Raw genomic sequence first — 19,990 nt, forward strand, 5'->3', positions numbered from 1 at the left:
TTGCCTGTTTACTGTATTTTTAAGACATCAACTTTCCCTTCTTTGATTTATCTCAGGCTGCAAGTCCTACCTATAGCCTGGCCAATATCTGTCATATTCCTGATACTTCAGCCTCTTCTGACTTCTGAGTTCTCCTCACCATTGGATGAAAGAATAACAGTATCCAGATAGATTACTCATCACAAACCTGCCCGATACTGAGGCTGCATCAGTGTGGCAATATTGCTGTCTTACCCCTGCCCTGAATCCTGAGTCCTGACTTCCCAGCTCTACAGAGTAGGTTCTGCTTTCTCAATAAAAACACCATCTGAGTCCTGGAACATGCTAATTCCATTGTGTACCTGAGTTTATATTTCAGTGCTTTGTAATGAAAACAGAAGGAAACTTTGTGCTTAAAAGCAGATCTACAATCCTAAAAAGCCAGTGAGGCCATAGCATATAGAGTCTGCACAGAATGCGCCAGTAGGAACATCTCTAACTCACCAACTCTGAGACATTGGGTACAGCACTCATCATCTCTGAGCCTCAGGATTATCACATGAAAGTGGAGATCAAACAGTGAGAGCTCAAGGCATTGCACAGCAGATTTAGTGATGTAACACCACATTGCTTGGGACATGGTAAAGTTACAATACTTCATTATACCACCAAGAAAACAACTTTTAAGAACAGTGTGAAAAGCATCATAATTGTTTTACTACCTCTTCACTTTAAATTCTACCACAGCATAATGTATGGTCCATTCTGAATAGCAAAGGCCAAGGAGAAGGGGATGGGGAATGGGGAGGGAGTCAGAGGCAAAGCCTGGGAAGAGATACCAGAGAAGAAAACCAGCCCCTTTAGACCCAGATGTTAAGTCAGCATGCCCACATTCTACAATGGAAGACAAGCAGAGAACAAATAACAGGTATGGGTAGGTGGGTAGGTAGGTAGATAATGCAATAAAACACAAATTGTGAAGAACTGCTTAAGGATCTGTTAACCAAAATACAAAGAGAAGTGATTTCAATTTATTCACCAAATGAAGTGATTTTTAATTCATTCTCTCTTTTCTGTATATACATTTTCTTATTCATTTCTTTTTTGGAACTTCTCCCACCATCAGTCAAGGCCACCATGGTCCTTGCTCAACATTTCATATGTTTCTGGGTTTTCTCTCAGTTCTCCCAGCCTCCTGTGGCTTATCATGCAGACAACAGGGAAAAATGAGGAATCAGTCCAAAAGTAACACATATTCCCAGGGAGGAGTTCCCCCCACTGTTTTTATTTAGGGCTGCTTTCAAGCTAGCACTCACCACCAAAGACTGTGAAACGTATTATTACAAAAGCACATCACATTGCCAAGGCGTGTCCTCGCTCTCATGCTCTCATTTCCACCACTACTGCCCCCCCACACACACACAGCTAAAGACACCGCCATCTCTTCAGTCATTTCAAGATTCCCTTTTAATCAGCACAGTAAACAAGCTTCTATGCCTCAGGCTGGCGTTCCACAAACTCAGCCAAATCATGGGGTTTTGTGAATGCTGCAGTCAGCAGGGCCCGAGAAGGCCTATTTGTTCACACATTATGTTGATCATTTTTTTGTGAGGGGTGGTCCTAGGAATATTTCTTGGACAGAGAGTATGATCAATAAGAGATCCCATTTATCTTACAAAGATTCTAATCTTACTGGTTTTTAATTAGCTGTGGTATTGAATTGAATAATTCAATTGTGAATAATTACCATTGTGAATTGAATAATTACCATTATTTACATATACTCTTTATATCTTACTCCACTATGTGAAATTAAAAGCATAGTGAAGGAAAGGTAAAGTGTCAAACGTTCAAAGTCATAATTCTCTAGTGCTCCAGTTCTGGAAATATCTATAAAATATATCTCTTCCGGGGGAAAAAAATTAAGACTAGCATCTTCCAAATAAATGGCAATAAAAGTATTCTAAATTCACCAGATAGATCATAATGATCAACATAAAATTATAAAGCATAATGATCAGTATTCAGTGAAATTTCTAGACGATTATTTCACCACACAGGATTAGACCACTATTCCAAGAAAACCTCACTTGATAACTTTAGAGACCGCTAGAAATTTGTCCCTTTTCCTTTGAGAGGAAATACAAACATGTAAAAATACTTGTTAAGTATTGATTTTAAACATAATCCAATGCTAGGTACAGTAGAAAGGACAAAAAATAATTCAAACATTATTACCATCCTTGTGTTTATAATCCAGCCAGGAGTCTCCCAAAGGGATCTGAGACTAGGTACCGCACTCCTCAGACACTGAAGGAACTAAATTTGCCATTTGGGAGAGAACATTTGTAGATGAATCCCAAGAAAAACTATCCAGGGAACTTTCTGATTACCCAAGGTGATTCTATTCACTACATGAGATACCAGGAGCAATCTCAGAGTCAGGTGGGCACGCCAAGCTCTCAGTTTGTATAAGTCCTTGGAATGAATACCAGAATTCTGGGCAAGACCCAATGATCCCCCTTAAATGGAAGTGAATTATCATGTGTTATCTTTAAGGCCAAGAAATACTGTGTCCCCAAGAAGCCTGAGGTAAGAAATAGAAATAAGTAGAACTTCCTTAAACTTCAGTTGATAGATGCCAATAAAGGAAGGAGCGCATGCCAGAAATGAGCTTGGAAGTGGTACTTGTCGATCACTGAGGTTATGTTTGCTTACAGTATCTCCAGTACTTGCCTCTGCACATTGCAGTCTTGTTATTGATCAGCTGTGGTCTGATATTGTAAGTATAAATTAACATGCTCCAGTGAAAAATGCCCCTGGGAGACATTACACTCTGAAGAAATCTTCTCCTCAGGTTTAACTGTAATTACAAGTAGAATTCAATTGGAAGAAGGGGGATGGTTAGTTCTGAGTTCCCCCATCATTTTGTGTAACCCCTGATAGTGAGGTTCTGCAGTGCATTTTGCAATGGCAAAATGCTTTGCCTCGGTACACCTTCGACCTGAAGGAATAGCACAGGAGTTGCAATTTACTGTCACCAGCTAGCAATCAGCTGTCAAGAGGTGCATTTTTTTATCTAAAGAATCTTAGAATCAAGGGAGTGCTCTTTAATTGACTTTGGTGATTCCTCTAGAAGGCTCAGAGGCTGTCTCTGAAGCCTGTGGTATCGTGCCTGTTTTAATCCTTATGAGTTAAAATTATCAGTTCCAAGGAAAATACCCGTAGGAGATAAAGGTATTAAGTGAAAGAAGAGAGACACAGTCAGGAGACCTGTATCCTAGCTCAGGAAAAGATATGTCAAAATATTTACCATGAGTGGAAGGCAGGTTTTTATAGTGAGATTGCAATTTATCAGTATGGGAAAACAGGAAAAAGGTGTTATTAAAAGCACCAAAATAAAGAAATAAATAGTCAAACTCTATATTTCGCCACCATTTGCTTAACTTTTAAAGGTCACAGAGAGCACTATGCTAATATTTTGCAATAATGGACTCCAGGGCAGTGCTTTAATTAAATGAATTCCAAAGCTCTCTGACTCTTAATCAGACTGTGCAGGGGCTGTGAGAAGGTCAGGCTGTTCAGCAAATGATGCAAACTATACTAACACACTGAGCACCTTTTTTTCAAAAGAAATATAGTGTGTACCCTATCTTTAATATCATAATAATTTCTGACAAGGTGAGGTCTTCACTAGCATCACTAAGCAGCCTACCAAGTGAGTCAGGTCAATGGTGAGTCCATGAGACATTCCAGTAGACCAGTTTAAAAATATGGTACTGGGAGTGATGATCTTCAATTTCTTTTAATTGACAAAAATTCTATATATTTATGGTATACAGAGACAGCGGTCAATGAAAACACACATAGTTTATATTTTTTATATGAAATGCAACAATTTAAGTAGTCAGAAAATAATCTTGAAGAGGTAAGCAATGACATTTTATCTCAAAATAGGTTTCTTTCCTAAGCCTTAAACATTTTTCTCCAACCAACTAAATTGTACCCACCCCTAAAGACTCAATTCTGATTTTAAACTCAACAACCCACCATAAGAAGATCTAGCAAATTACAGGTTATCAAGATCAGAATATTAAATAGCTAATGAAAGTAACGTATATGAATCATAACAATGAACAGAAATATTCATAAAGGAATCAATTTTAAAATGAGAACACAAATCTACAAAATGACTGTAATTATATAAAACAACAAAGTACATTTGTGCGTTGACATTCAGAAGTGAATGTATAATGGCACAAATAGAGCATAATGTTTATCGAGTTTATTTCCTGCAAAGTTAAAGACTTTCCCTAGTGCTAGTAATTTTCTGGACCTCTTAAAGACTCTGGTGTTTTCCACTAATATTCAACTGAGAAGTACTAGGTTGTTAATGTTTATTTTGTTATGTACAAGGCACTATGCTAAAATTTTACATGCACTCTTTCACTGATCTCCAAGTGACTCCACAGGATAAGTACTATTACTTAGTCCCATTTTACAGAGAGGAAGCCAAGGCTCTCTGAGCTGAAGCCCTGTGAATTGTGTAAGTTAACACAGCAGCAAAGGAAAGAATTTAACATCATGGCACTAGTCATTCCAACACTAGGCCTCAAGGTGAAGCCTAGTGTCAATGGACAGTGGCCAATGGTTTGGTTTCTTACACCATTGAGATGACAAATGGCTCAGTTCCATTTTAATACTGCAATTCTCTTCTGATGACTGGATTATACAGTCATAGGATTTTCAACTCTATTTTATTCCTCTCAAAACTCCCAGATCACACAGGACAATAGTTAAAGAAAACATATTACCCTCCAAAATAAGAAAAATAAAAAACTTGAGAGTCAAGACACTTCAGTATTTATGTTACCCCATCAGTGCTGTACATCCTAATATCCCTTAAAGTTTTTATTTTACCCACACATCCTGCTGCCTTTGTAATTTGCAAAAGGTTTGTGTGCCTGACCTCTAATGATAATTCATCATATATCCTAATGCTTTCTTACTGGAGCTGTAAAACAATGAATTAGCAACAAATCCCCCACTCTTTGCCCCTTCAGCCCTTGGAGTTTAACTCCTCTCACATTACAGTATTTATTGAATTTCCCAGCCAAACGGTGTTCTGCTCCATAAAATTCTGACAAGTGGACTCTGCCAAGCTAATAATGGCTTCATTCTGCTGAAATAAACTTATTTCACTGCGGCAAACAAAACGACATGACCTGGAAAGGTTATTTTTAACTAGGTAATGACTTAGTCCCAACCAAGCATTTCTCCCAAGGCTCCCTGTTTTAAATAAGTTATAATTTCTTAAATATAAATGCATGTTATTATGTGTGTTCTTGTCTGTCAGTCTTTCACAACGAAGTAAAAGATATTTTCATTGCTTATGGTATCTGATTCTATTATTCAATGACCTGGTCAGCTTATCAAACTGTTTTCAAGTTGGCATGGAGAAATCACCCATAGAACTTGAAAGTCAAGATGCATAAAGTTAGCAAAGGTCCTTTTAAGCAAAATCTGGTTTTATTGCATCTTCTTCTTTTAATTAAACAACATCAAACCCTTTCAATTCTGCAAAGCTTTCCAATGTGCCTCTGAGAAATGGCTTTCTTATCTCACGGTTTTTAAAGTGTGAATAAATTCTGCTAAGATTGCTTAGGCTGTTTACCAAAGAAAGGTCTGCCCAGACAAATTTATCGACATCCACATTAGTTAACACTTTATGCAATATCTTAAACTCTCCCTAACAAAAATGTCCACCACCAAAAAGTTTCAAAAGCAAAAAACAACTTCCGTTTTCCCCTATACTACATCTGTATTTTAGAGTTACCATACACATCTCTTCATCTTGTACTGCAAAGCCCCTCGAAAACAAACAAACCAACAGAAATAACTGCTATGCTAAGGTCAAATTTTTCTTCAAGTTTCAAATGATCAGGGACTCCAAGATCACTACTGCAACAGCTGGGATCTTGTACCAACATGCTGCACCCTGCCAGTGCTGCCTTTGGAGACTAATAAAAGAGAAAACCCTTGACAGCGAACAGCTGGGCTCCTTATGAAGCTGTTCAATAGAAACGATGAGGCCTCCCACAGCCCACCAAAAATCAGGGCTTGGTGTGCAGACACAGAAATGCACAAGGAAAGGAATTTGGTAAGAGGGAGTATGCATTTAAAAGAGATTGAAATGAGGAGATGATGATGAATAACAGGGAAAAAAAAGGCTAATCAATGAAAAAGAAATCCTGCTACATTCAGATCTGGCATGGCTACCACAGATGTAAGAGTTTCAGGGCTGCAGTATTATAACTTTGACTTGTGCAAAAAGAATCACACGAGTTTTAATCTGGCAGAGGCCACTGACTTATAATGCACACTTAGTTAGAGATGAAAGTGAACCAAGAACCTTTTCAGTTAATTCACATAGTCAGGGTTCTGTCCAAACCTCAATAAGAATCCTGAATATCCTTCTGATGACCTATTGTTTATAGTCACACTTGCAGTTAAAGGAACTAACTAAAGTGCCTTGCCTCTGCTTCCTCCAACACCTCTCCCTCCATGTTAAATACCTTCATCAGCTGGGTTTTGGCTACCAGGAACAATCCTCCCAGAGTCATGCTATAGAATTATTGTTGATTAGCTTAAGAAACAAAGAGTATACAATAAAACCACATTAAAGCCATATACAGTCACAGAGGATAAAAAAGGGGCAGCTATGTTGGATGTGAGTAAAATTGTAAGTCCTTCAAGTTTGGTAAGTTAAAAAAAAACTTCAAACTAATTAAGGTTAAACTCAATAAAGGAAAAATACAAACAGAAACAAAAATATAAGGAACACAAAACTCTCCTGAAATGTATAAATAAAAATAAACAAATAAAGGACAGGTTTTATGGCTACCCATAAGGAAACAAAAGCTGTTAGATTTCTTTTTCCTGAATACCATGTGCACTTTAAACTGTACAACAGTCATTTGGAATTGCTAAAAATGGATAACAAATCCCAGGCAGACAGAGTCTGAGAAGCCTCTTAATTTGCGCTGTGTGTGTGTGTGTGTGTGTGTGTGTGTGTGCGCGCGCTTCAAACTGCCATTCACCACAAGTGGTACCTCAGATACAGACCCAGGAAACAGAACAAGGGGAAAAGAGATATTAGCACTATCTGACAAAAGACCATAACATCGTTTATAAATTAAGGACTAAGAGTTAATTGTACTAGTCTCTCTTTTAAGTATGCATTTAGTTTTGTTAAATAGGCAAAGTAACCTAAAACCATTATTGAAGTTTGTTTGATACTGTGGTCATTCCTACTTTTGCAGGAGTTAGGCACTATTCACATTTGAGATTTGCCCCAGACGACCCAAATAGGAAACATCTGGAGTCCTATGCCTGAATTCTCTGCCCCTCAAAAATGGATGTGTTTTCATTAACAAGCAGAAAGTGATCCTCAGTGTCTAAATATATTTAAATATATTCAATGAACAAAAAGTTCATTTCAGTTGTGATACTAAAGTAGCTGCAGAGGAGATCCAAAGCATGGTGAGAAAACCATCTTAAATATCCCAGAATTTATACATTTCTGTAGCTAGTGGACTCTCTACCACAGTGACCATGAGAAGTTCACCACTTGTTGATTAATCATCAAAATTGTTCCAATACTACAACCTTCACCTTCTAGCTGGATTATCAGAGCAACAGAAATACAGCATGGTTAAAGCTGCTTTGATTGATACTGTTTCTCTATAATTAGAAATGAGTACGGATCCCCAAAGAACCCTGCACCTCCTTACTTATTAAAGATGGTGACGACATGCACCCCTTTCATCCTAAAAAGCTTCACCTTCTCATTTTCTCCCAGTTTACATGTATAATTTGTGTAATTGGTGCCTCTCTCAAGTCTTCTAACGTCTAGAACAGGGGTATACACACCCCTGTATGTTTGATAAAGAAAAATAAAAAGAATAGAGCCTTAGATTCATCTAGAAATCTCTCAGTCCTAGTTGAAAGGTATGAAAGGTATGTACAATACCTAAATTTGAAGAAGGCAGCAAGAACAGCAGAAAAGAGAAGATGCAGTGTAGTGTTATAAAGGAAGGGGATGGGAAGAAAGGGAAGCTATGATAGGCCTAGAGAGAAGCATGGAGGACAGCAATACCCAGCAGGCCTCAGAAGGAGAGCAGTGTCTTTCCCTCCAAGTATTTCTGCTGATTCGGTCCTTTAAGATCTGACTTTCCCAAGCAACTTAGCACAAGCTGCCCCAACCTCCAGTCATATCCCCACCAAATGGCTGATAATCTTGGTTCCAAGTTCCTCTTCTAGAAAGGAAGCATTTTTGTATTCCAGCTATACACTGTTTCTAATTTACTCTTTTTTCATCTTATTTAAAAACACATTTTAATTTAAAAGTTGATTTTTACTAACTTTGAAAAGTAAATGAATATAGTTCAGTTACTGTCAAGAAAATGTGACAATGTTTCATTATGTCAAAATAAGGCAGAAGTGGTATTTTTCCCCTTAATAACAGGATGTATCAAAAACATTCTGTGCTTGATCACATCTGTTATGGTGCATTCAAAATTCACTTAGGACAATTAAATTAACAAAGTAAAAACAGGTTATGGGTAGCCATGACTATGATGGAAAAAAATAGTCAAGTATCTTTTGGTTCATTTAAGATGACATTCTTGAAGTTAGCCTAAAAATATTTGACTTAGAATCAACCAAGGAAAAGTTATGATGGCGAAAAGTCACAACAAACACCTACACTGATGACATTTCTTATCATTCAAATGAGCTATAATTGTTTTCAAATGCAAAATCCAATTTTAAAAAACAGGAAAAATAGTCTGAGTCAATCCTCGTGCTTCAAATCCACTTTGAAGAACAGAATTTATTTAGCGATCAATTATTTACTTGAGAAATGACGCAATGTGCAACACAACTTTGGAATACAGGAATCCTAATCCAGTGCAGGTGAGATGTCTCACATTATGATGTGCTTTTATTACTGACTTCATGTTTACTGGACTTTATCAATATCACATTACTTCTCATAAAAATAATTCTAGCTATATTTGCATTATAGTTCACAGCTGAAACAGATACAAAGTTGAGTCATTTCATTCTAGAAGCAGTAAGTCTATTAGAGGTCCCTCTGAAGTCAGTTGGCTGTCTAAAGGCTAACAACAGTGACACTCCAGGGGCACCCTAAACAGAGGTGATATGGCGAAAGACACAGAGGGATGGACACTTGATGCTACTACTGACAAATCATATGTCTAAAATTTGGCCCAAAAGCAGTTCCTGATTTTCTTCATCAGGCACATATTACAGTATATACTGCCACAGTTGACTGGCACTTGTCCTTAAAGGGCTCACTGAAAACGTGGAACATAAATGGAAATAAGACTACCTATGGTGGGTGTATATATGAAATATAAAGCCCAGGAGCTGTCAGTAACTTTAATTCATATTAATCTGCTCTGTAGAGAAACATACATGAATCAAGGCACAGAAAGCATTAGAATTCCAGTCTATTCTTCAGACTGTTATTCCTGTTTTAAGATCCCATGAGCCATATATGCACTCTTATCTTCTTCATAGTTTGTTTTTACCTAGTTAAAGTTCAGATTCTGTTATTTGCAACTGACTCCACTGGGCATTTAGGATAGTTTAGCAAAAGGAAAACAGTTTTATAAACTGGGCAAAAATAATCAATTTAGTGTTTTACAATCATAAACATTTATAAAGAAACAGAAAAGCAAAGAATCAATACTCCATACTGGGGGTGGGTAGATTCAATCCCTATCTCACACCATACACAAAAATCAATTCCATGTAGATTGAAGACCTAAATGTGAAAGTTAACAGTAAACAAGTTGTAGAAGAGACTACAGGATCCCTGTAATGCTGATGGGTACAACACCTTAAACAAGACAAGTGTTTTCCATAAAGGAAAAGATACTACACTAAAATTTAAAATAGTCTATCCGAAGATAAGAGTGAAATCATAAGCTACATATGATGAGAATATAGACTCAATACACACAACTGACAAGGCATTCCTAAGAACTACTACAGAAAATGGTGACCACTAGATAGAAAAATGCACAACAGAGGTCAACAGGCACTTCACAACAGGAAATCTAATGGTCTGTTAACAAATGAAAAGGTACTCAATTCTATTACCAGTGAGAAATGCAAAGTAAAATTCCAGTGGGTAATATTACGCACTGGTCAGACTGAAAAGCCTAAAAGTTTGACAATACCAACTACTGCCAAGGATGCAAAGTAACAGGGAGTCTCATACATGGAAACTTGTAAAACCGTCTTGAAAATCAATGTTACATTATCTAACGACATTGAGTATATGCATATCCTGTGATTCAAAATTTGACTTCTGGATGCATTCAGAAATATGTGTGCTTGCATGCACCAGAATACATGTATGAGAAAGCTCAGAGAAGCACTATTTATAAATGTGGAGAACTGTATACTGTCTTTCAACAGGCATGAATAGAAAAAAATGCAGGATATTGATTCAAATTTAATAGTATGTATTAGAGAGCATGAAGAAATTGTAGATACATGCAAAACCATCAATAAACATTACAAACTCAATGTTGAGTCAAAAAAAGAATTCATATAATATTATTTCATTTATATCATGTTCAAAACCAAGACAATTGTATTGTTTAGAGATGCATGTATGGGCAAAGGACTATGAAGAAAAGCAAGAATGACAGTTAACAAGGACAACGATTACATCTGGGGGAAGAGAGAGGATTACAATAGAGAAGACTGACACAGAAATTTCCAGAGAGCATCTAATGGTGGGTACATGAGTGTTCAACCATTACACAAATATGCTATTTCTGCAGGTACCACACTGATCCAAGATACCATCATCAATTGCCTTGATGGAAACAGCCTCCGATTAGGTCTCCCTGATTTCACATTTGCTTCCGTCTACTGTCAACATTGCTGTGTTACAGAATGGTTTTTCGTCATTTGTTTGCTTTTCATTTTAAACTCAAGTCAGCACTATTCTACTTAAAACCCCGCACTGGTTTCCCTTTTCATTCAAAATACAAGTCAAGCTTTTTACAGTTTTCTGCAAAGCCCACATATCTGCCTCCTCCATTACCCTTCCTCTAATCCCACCAGCACCCAGCTTCTCCACATCTCCACCCTTCACCCTGCCACCTTTATCTACCCACACTTTCCTCCTTGCTATTTTCTGCCTGGGTCAGATACATTCCTGACAAGGATCTTTGGCTTCTCACTCTGCATGAAATGAATACATCCCCCTACATATCTCTCTGCCTGCTAACTCTACATCCTTCAAATCTTTGCCTCTTTCCCAACGAGACTGACAATAACCACCCTCCTGAACATTACAACCTGCCTCTTCTGCTCAACAGCTGTCGATTCCTCCTTCTCCAGCTCTGCCTCTTCCTTTGTCTACCACCATCTAATACACTACAAGATTTATTTTCTTGTATATTGTCTTTATAATAAGATGTTATCCCCAGTAGCATGGGGAATCTTGTGCTTTATTCATAAATACATTTTGAATGCTTTTTATCTGGTTGGTGCTCAACAAACATATGTTACTTATGTATGAATGCATAACCTTGTCTTAGTCATAACACAAAATGTACTTTTTAGTGTGAATTGAGGTAAAAAGGTTGCAAGCTATTACATTAGCACTTACAATAAATATATGGTTAGTAAGGAATGAGGGGAAGAAAAGGGATGTGGGTAGCATAAAAAACAGGAAGGTTGTACTTTATCCTATACACATGCATTGTCTAATATGATGGCCACTGGACACAGGTAACCAATGTAAATTTAATTTTAAATGAAAAGTAAAAATTCAGTTCTTTATCTATATTTCAAGTGCTCAAGAGCCACAGGTGGTTAGCAGCTACTCTACTAGGCAGCATAATGTAGAATATCTTCATCATCAGAGATGGTCCTAGTGGGCAGTGCTGCTGTAGATAATAAAATGATATCACAATATTTTAAGTTAAAGGAGTAACAAAATTACATGAGTATTCTTTAGGCAACTAGCAGCTATGGAAAGAGAGAACTCAGGAGTCCAATAACAAGAAAATTAAAATGACAAACATGTGAGACAGATTGGTAGTAGAGAACTATAGCAGGGGGGGCATTTTTCAAGGGATTGTCGAGTCAGTAACATGAGGATCTGTCTGCACAGCTTGAGCGTTGAGGAAGAAGGAAAGAATGTGAGATGAGTGAGGACCCTGACTGGCTAACTGGGTGTTTGGTGAGAAGAAGCCATTTTTAATGGATGGTAACTTAGATAGCTAAGAGTTCTTTTGAACCAAGTATTTTGACTTAGGGATCATTTCAACAGTTAAATTAAAATGAAAAAGAAGAAAGTGCTTGTGGCCAGAGAGGACAGTAATGGATGGCCAGATCTTCATTTCTTCCCTGATGCATGTCTCAGAAATGAGATAGAGTGAAGGTCAGAGACTGAGCAAGTAATGAAGCAAGAAATCTATGAGAATTTTCAAGAAATATGTGAAATTATCTATTGAAGTCATGTCATAAGAGAGAGAAAAGCTGAAATATCCATTTTTGGATAACATCAAACTGACTTCTTCATAACTATCAATATGGCAGGTGGATTATGGTATAAATTGACAGAATGTGTTAAGTCAGCTTTCCATCGCTGTGACAAAATACCTGAGATAAACACTATAAGGTGGGAAGATTTGCTTTGGTTCATAGTTTCAGTCCATGGTCAGCTGACGCAGATTTTTCAAGCCTGTGACAAGGCAGGACGTCATGGAAGGAAGTGTGGTAGAACAAACTTGCTCACCTCAGGGTGGCTAGTAAGCAAAGAAAAAAAGCAGAAGGGATCCCAATATCCCATTCAAGTGACCTCACTTTCTTCCACCTAACCCCACCTCCTAAAGGTACCATCACTTCCTAATGACACCACAGGGTGGTATTCAAGTCTTAAAACATGGGCTTTTGGGGGACATTCCAGATCTGTCCCATAGTAGGAGATAATACATTTGATTTCCAACATATGAATTTGAAACACTATGATTCCACCTGGTAAATGATCTCCAATCATTATTATACTGAGGGAACAGAGATTTTTTACATTAATTCTAAAAGCAAGAAAACAACTCTACAATTAGAAGCCACAAAATGAAATTGAAAGTCATTCACAAAATTCAGAACATTAGCATTAAAAATGATAATAAATGCAGTCACTTTCTAGAATCTATACTGAGTCAAGGTCAGGGGCTTACAGAAATACTAATGGCTATCTTAGCTGTCCTTTCATAATGCACAGGAGAAGCATTTACAGTGGAGATTAGCATTCAGTTCCATTTTTGAGGAGGGCAATGAGGGAGTATTGGTGCTAATGAGTTAAATCTAGTCTTTTGACTACTGATTTAAATTCATTTGATTTTAATCAAATCAGCCCCAGCTGAGAAAAGGAGCTCAAAATGAATAGTTTTTCTTTGTTTAATCCAGAAAAAGGGGGGATTAATGAAATTTGAAGATATGAACACCTGTTTTATGAGGAGTTGAAATGCACTATTGATAAAAAGGAGGAACAAAAGCAGGAAGAGATCCCCGCCACAACTCTCAGCCTATGGAAGAGACACTTCTTTTTTAGCCCTGTTTCTTCTTCCTTCTCTCCATTTCTCTCTTTCCCCTATCTCTCTGGTTTTTTCTTCATTTCTTTCTTTTTATTCTTCCTAAAGAGAAAAACAGTTCCTTAATCAACCTATATATGAGGATGCTACTTCATATTTACAAAATGCTTTTACAACCATCACCTCATCGGATTTCCACATTTTGAGTTACAGGATTGCTCCAACAGCATGTCATACAACGATGCTATGTCATTTTCATAATTCGTTTATAAAAGACTGCAACCTCCATCTTGGCCACTCTCTCTCCTCCTGTTTCTCTTTTTCTCTTTCTCTCTGGAAGAAGAAAGCTACCACAGGAACAGCCCTATGGAGAAGCTCAAGTGGTGAAGAATTAAAGGTTCCTTGAGTCAATAACAAATTAAGGGTTCTTGTCAATACTAGAGTGAATGAGCCATTTTGAAAGCAGATCCTCCATTCTCAGATGACAGCAATCCCACCTAATAGCTTAACAGCAGCTTCTTGAGAGACCCTGATCCAGAGCCACCCAATTAAGCTGCTTCTGAACCCTCCGAAACCATGAGAGAAGAAATGTGTATTGTCTTAAGGTGTTAAGTTGGGTACTGTGTTACACAACAACAGATAACTATGGCAATACCCAGTGTTCTTCCTCCTCTACCGTATCATACCTGCACTGAGCACACAATTGTCTGTAGAGTTTTATCAAACATCCACAACACTCCATTTGGCATCACATTTTAGAAAGAAAGACAAGTTAAGAACAAACAAGTTTGTGCATACAATTTACAATAATGCAAGTGTTTCATTTGGATTGTAGAGCAGAAAATAATGTATATGGAAAGTATACTATAAATATGCTATGCGTATAACTAAGTTTGTATTTTTAAGTTCACTCTAAAACATAACTTTTATGAACTCAGTCCTGAAACACAGGACTAACAGAGGGAAAGGTCTAGCTAGATTTGCTTTTTGCTTGAAGGTCCTACAAGGAATTACCAAGTGCTGAAGGAGTTGCTCAAATCCCTGCAGCACAGCTGCGATATTGATAGCAAGTACCAGGAAAGGAAGGAAGGTCTTGCTTGACTGCAGTTGTCACATTATCATACATTACAGTGCAGCAGCCCAAATCAAAGAGATATGCAAAATTCACCAAGGACAGCAGCGATGCATTTTCCTGCTGTATTTGTGGAAAGGCATCAGGAAAAGGAAGGCAAGCACAAATGCAAAAACATCTGCTCCCTAAACAAATTTGAAAAATATTCCTGCAAAAATAAACATGAATCATCTATAATGTAAGGCACATGCACAAGCAATATGGTTGACCTGGATGTAAGAGGATGCAATTGAGAAATCTGAGAATATTGAAGTATAAAAACATATAGGCCACTCCCCACACTGCTGCCCATTAGGCTATACTCTGCTAAGATGTGTACAGAACTCCCTTTTGTCTGTATCAACTACTCTGAAAGATTTCCAAATAACTACTCAACCCTCTAATGCCACTTAGCGAGTCTACAGATGATCTTACGCAAGCCAAATTTGGGAGCAGCAACATTACTTGCACCTAAAATGAGAAGTAAATTGTAGAGTTGTCTTTTGATTTCAAAGAGATTTAAACTTCACTCACCTGCCTCACAGACACTTAAGGTGAGGTGGTCCACCCCTGTAAACACAGTGGCTCTGGAGGCTGAGGCAGGAGGATCGTGAGTTCAAAGCCAGCTTCAGCAAAAGAGAGGCACTAAGCAACTCAGTGAGATGCTGTCTCTAAATAAAATACAAAAGAGGGCTTTCGCCACTTCATTTTCACCATGCCTGAGCTAGCCAAGTCCACTCAGGCCACCAAAAAGGGCTCCAAGAAGGCATGACCAAGTCACAGAAAAATGAGGGCGAGAAGCGCAAGCACAGCCGCAATGAGAGCCACTAGGTCTACGTGTATAAAGTGCTCAAGCAGGTGCACCCCGACACCGGCACCTCATCCAAGGCCATGGGCATCATGAACTCCTTCCTCAACGACATCTTCAGTGCATTGCTGGAGAGGCGTAGCGCCTGGCGCACTACAAGCACTGGACCATCACGTCTGGGGAGATCCAGATGGCCATGCGCCTGCTGCTGCCAGGGAGCTGGCCAAGAACGCAGTGTCCGAGGGCACCAAGGCTGTTACCAAATACACCAGTTTCAAGGGTCCTGATACTACGTTGATTAAACCAAAAGGCTCTTTTCGGAGAGTCTGAAACACTTATTTATTACCACTATCCCCTGGCTTTTGCAAGAATGAAAGACAAAACAATGGTGAGCCTGCAACTAAAAAGTCACAATGTACTCTTAGCGGCCAAATCCATGGAGTATTAGGCCTGGGCGCTTGAGCACGTACACCACGTCCATGGCCATGACTGTCTTGGGCTTGACGTGTTTCTTGTGGGTGATGGCGTGCAGGTCACAGACTCCAGGAACACCTTGAGCACGCTTCAGGTCTCCTTGGAGATGAGCCCGAAAATGCACTTGATGCCACGGGGCGGACCAGGAGGCGCAAGGCAAACTTGGTGATGCCTGGGTGTTGTACCTCAACACCTTGTAGTGGTACTCGTCGCCCCCCAACACCCTGCCCCACCACCAAACATACTTTTCTGACACAAACCAAAATCGGGTACGCACACAGTAAATGGCTGGCCTTTTATTTCAAGGCTTCAGACTAAAGTGAAAACTGGACAAACAGCCTTGGAAACCTCATGGTTGTAGTTCTGCCTCCTTTCTCTGTTCCAAACAAAGGCGGAGGAGGGGTCTACCAGCCAGGCTGCTGGCAGGCATCCAGGCCATCTTGGATGACCCCAAGGCCGACTGTATAATGAAGCCTTGAGGAGCCTCCAGGCTCCAAAATATGATTATTTTAGGCAAGAAACTGCTTGATTAGTGAAGATGGCTCTCTTGCTCGCAGAGGTGGAACTGCAGTGTTACAAAATGTGAAGACTAGGTTGGATGGAGTTAAAGGACTAGATTCTTTCCAGCTGCATTTGCCATGTAACCACGGAGAAATTTAAGACTGTTACTGGTTTATCTGTAGAATTAATGTATTATTAGAAAGCACACTGTGTACAGTTTGGCGTGTAACAGTGTTGGATTTGTGTTAACTTGTTAGAAGATCATCTTAATGAAGTAAGTCCTGCCATCTTTGGTTTCTCAAATGCCCAAGGTCCATACTGCCAAAAGTAGGGTGAATAGAACTTAGGCAGCCAAACTCTGGAGTCCAGACTTAGGCCAGTTCTAACCTCTATCTTCTGGCAAGTTACATAATTTTGGGGTAGTGTCTTTCCTCTGTAAAATATGAATAACCTGAAGATTTCAATTACAAGTTTAAAGTGGATACAGCATCTGTTAGTCACTTGGTACTCCTGTTTCCTTTTTTCTCTTGAACTTTGCATATGTATCAGAATCATATATGTGAAGAATTATGTATTTGAAGACACTATTACAATAATAAAGCATTTTCCTACAGGAAAGCCAGTAAATCAACAAGCTCTGGCCAAGTTTCTATTAATAACCTGCCATCCTGTTGCATTATGGTATTAACAGAACTTCAGGGATGCTTTTTAATCACCCTTTCCTGGTTCTAAGGAAAATCTCTGTAATAGACCTGCCCAAAGTGAGCAGTAAAAATTAACATCTTGACCCCTCTTAATGGCTTCACTACCAAACCAGATACCAAAGTATATTTGTAAATGTTTTTCTTGGTACTATTAGGTGGCAGTTAGACATAAACAATGGGTCAGCCCTTTAAGAATATACAGCACATGAGTTAATCAACAGCCCTGCCTCATTGGCACTCAGTGAAGTAGCTGACAGGATAACTACTTTAGGACCCTTGTCTGGTCTCAGCCCTAAAAGTACTTCTCTTAGAATAAAGATAGATAAATTCAGGAGAGGACAAGGATGTATTTGCTCAGAAGGGCCTGATTGCTAAGATGTCTTAAACAAGACACTACACAAACAACCCAGATCAGAGATCCCCAGGCTTGGGGAAGCAGGATAATTGAGACCAGGACCCACCACCATAAAATCTATAAAACCAGTTCCAATTAGGACCTGGCAACCAGGCCAAGATGGCCAAGAGCTGCCCTTGGGTTCTTAGCTAATGTATCTGTGAATCCAGAGCCCATAATTGATGTAAGGGGCAGTACCTTCTCACAATCTCCCTCCTTGCCCATTAAAAACTGGGACACAAGTAAGTTATTGCCTTCCTTCTAAGAAAACACACTCTCTTTCTTGAGGGTACTTTCCCCTTCTACTTTCTCTTCTAATAAACTTTGCTGAACTTTCAAAAAAAAAAAAACACAAACTAGGGCTGGGGATAAGATTGGTTGAGTGTCCCTGAGTTTAATCCCCAGTACACACACACACACACACACAAAAGGTAAATGAAGGAATAAATTATTCCTTCATACTGACAGCAACAATGTCTGGCCCAAGATTTGGAGGAAATTATAAATGAACTTGTGATTATGCAAAATAATTAAATAATCTAAATGCCTTTGAATAAATGGCTAACAACTGTAAACAAAAGAACATTAAGTCTTGTTTTTTGTAACGTAGACTATTTTTGGCCCAGTCTTAAACAAAGTTGCTTATCTTCTCATCATGAACTTAAGTCTCTTGAATTCATAAGATTAGTTGGTCTGAAAGATGGAGACTTTTTATATTTTTAGAAGTCGCTTGAAGATTTCATTAGAATTTCTCAGACACAACCAAAATGGGAAAGTATTACTACTGCCCACACCTGTGTTTTAATTCATATGACAAAGCAAAATAGCGTACTTAGGAATTACAAAAAATAAGGTATGGTGTGAAATTATTTTACACACTAGATAACAGCACCAATACAAGGGGTCTCAGAAATGATAAGTAAACACCCTTAGGTTGAATACTGATCAATATAGTATTATCTCAGAAATAGTTTAATCAGGGTCCAGATGAGAATAAATTGTATAAATTTATTATATAAATTGAATAAATCCTTTTTGGGCAATCTAAAAATTTTAAGGTTTGAAAATTGCTTAAAATCTCTTTCTTTAAGGGTAAGTCCCAAGTCAGTTATCTACCGCAATCTCTCCGACTGTTAATTATGGAACATATGAGAACTAAAGGATGGGTCACATCTTCTTAGTGTCTTCTTCACTTGAAAAATAATTGCTCAAAAAAGATGGCTAGGTTATAGCTCAGCGGAAGAACACCCAAGTGTTCAATCCCCAGTACAAAAGGAAAGAAGGAAGGGAATGGTAGGATGAATGAATCAGTGCCATAAGATGAAATGTGGTAACAACCAACTCAGTTTCAAGTTTCTCATAAAAACAAATCAAATTGGGCCTTTTAAAGGTACCTGTGTGTACTATTGCTAGCTACAGCAATAGTACAGCAGAAAATGTTATATAGATCAATAGATGGTCTGTGAATACATGAATGAGGGCATAAGCAGGGATAAACTGCCACCCTTTTTTTTTTTTTTTTCTTTCTTTCTTTCTTTTTTTTTTTTTTTTTGGCAGGAGGTACTGGGGATTGGACTCAAGGGTGCTTCACCAATGAATCACATGCCCAGCACTTTTTATTTTTTATTTTGAGACAGGGTCTCACTAAGATGCTAATGGCTTTGCTAATTTGCTGAGGCTGGCCTAGAATTTGCAATCCTCCTGTCCCAGCCTCCTGAGTCACTGGGATTATTGGTGTGTGCCATACATCTGGCCAATACCTGAATTCTTAATTGCCAAGATAAAAGTGAATTTTAATAATACTACAATATAATATCTTAAAATTCCGGGCTAGAGGGATATCTAAGTATGTAAAATTGAACAGTATACTATACTAGGAATTAGTGGATGTCAGTGGAACATTTGACCTTTAATATTAACACAAAATGTTCTTCAGCAGACTGACACAGATGTGAGAATGGACTCACTAAATTATAATGATCCTCATTTATCAATACCTTAGAATTAGTATTGCACAGCCTAGAATATTTATTAGTCATCAGAGTATGTGTAACTATGAAGTAGAAATAGGAATTTAAGTGCTTCCACTCTCCCAAAATTAATTTTTCAAAAACTCTGTAGATGTCAAAAACTCTGTAGATGTCTATCACTTCCTGATTTGGATTACACTGACTTACTTTAAAGGTAATAATGTATATCAGAACATCATGAGCCTAATAATCCAAGACTTTAAAAGAGTGTGATTCCTATTTTATTTACATATTAAATATGTAATATGTAAATATGTGTAGGAGACTAAAAGCAAAAGTTCTGAACATACAGTTGAGAAACTCAGATACTAATCAGTCCAGAATTAAAATAACCAGAAAT

General features: G+C 38.1%; 1 protein-coding gene and 1 pseudogene across 5 annotated transcripts in view; one reads left to right on the plus strand and one right to left on the minus strand.

The window, feature by feature from the left end:
• LOC306645368 (receptor-type tyrosine-protein phosphatase delta-like) overlaps positions 1–19,990 on the minus strand; it is a gene marked incomplete at its 3' end in the record, with an annotated part of 320,233 nt that overhangs the window by 245,799 nt on the left and 54,444 nt on the right. The gene's annotated exons all lie outside the window — the stretch shown is intronic.
• Positions 3,835–18,041, plus strand: LOC306645332 (histone H2B type 1-L-like; annotated as a pseudogene). Its single transcript has one exon. The product of its transcript is annotated as a histone H2B type 1-L-like (transcript).

This window comes from Sciurus vulgaris, assembly GCF_902686455.1.
Source record: "Sciurus vulgaris genome assembly, chromosome: 15".
Classification (NCBI taxonomy): Eukaryota; Metazoa; Chordata; class Mammalia; order Rodentia; family Sciuridae; genus Sciurus; species Sciurus vulgaris.